The sequence below is a fragment of the Diceros bicornis genome, chromosome 16 (assembly GCF_020826845.1).
Source record: "Diceros bicornis minor isolate mBicDic1 chromosome 16, mDicBic1.mat.cur, whole genome shotgun sequence".
In the NCBI taxonomy this organism is placed as follows: Eukaryota; Metazoa; Chordata; class Mammalia; order Perissodactyla; family Rhinocerotidae; genus Diceros; species Diceros bicornis.
In genome coordinates this window covers 13,903,046-13,903,829 of record NC_080755.1, presented here as the reverse complement: position 1 = coordinate 13,903,829, position 784 = coordinate 13,903,046, and positions in this window count along the sequence as shown.

The window sequence follows — 784 nt, the reverse complement described above, 5'->3', positions numbered from 1 at the left end:
CCAGGATGTAATCATGGAACTTCCCCATTGCTGATGCAGAGGATCTTCACAATAACCACCCGGAAGGATTCTATTATTTATACAGACCCTGACTACTGTGAGTCTCACATTTTTCACTGAACTAGGGTTCTAATGCAAGGTATCTATGGAGAAGCATTTGGGAATCTTAGTTAAGGGGAATAGTGGAGAGACTTGCAGGCAGTGATCTCAGATAACATTTTATAGTGTGCTAGGCACCATGCATTGTCCCAATCTGCATAGCTACCCTCTGAGGTATGTGCTATTATGATGTTATCCTACAGATGGGGACACTAAGATGGAGTCAAGTAACTTGGTCAAGGTTACATAATAGGTAAACCTTGGAGCCAAGATTCAAAACTGTGGGGCCTTACTTCAAGGCATTCACTCTTTTAACTCTATCATATTTTATAATCTCAGAAGTTTATTGGGCATAATGAGGGATATATAAACCCCGAAGGGAAAACAAGGCATATACACAAATAAATTCAGGGCAAGGGAGTGTATTATCTAATAAAGGAGACACTAAATTGTTTTGAATCTATCAGAATACAGACAGATTACCATCACTAACTTTTAACCTTGTTAGAGACTTGTTTTGTTTACTGATGAATCACCGGTTCCCACTACACCAGCTGGCTCACAGTAGGTGCTCAATAAACATTTATTGGCTGAATGAAGAATGAATACCAGAGTCCTGTAAAATTAGTCTAAGGTTCTTGAGGAACTGTGCCAAATTTGCCTTCACATCTCCAGAGTCGAGTTT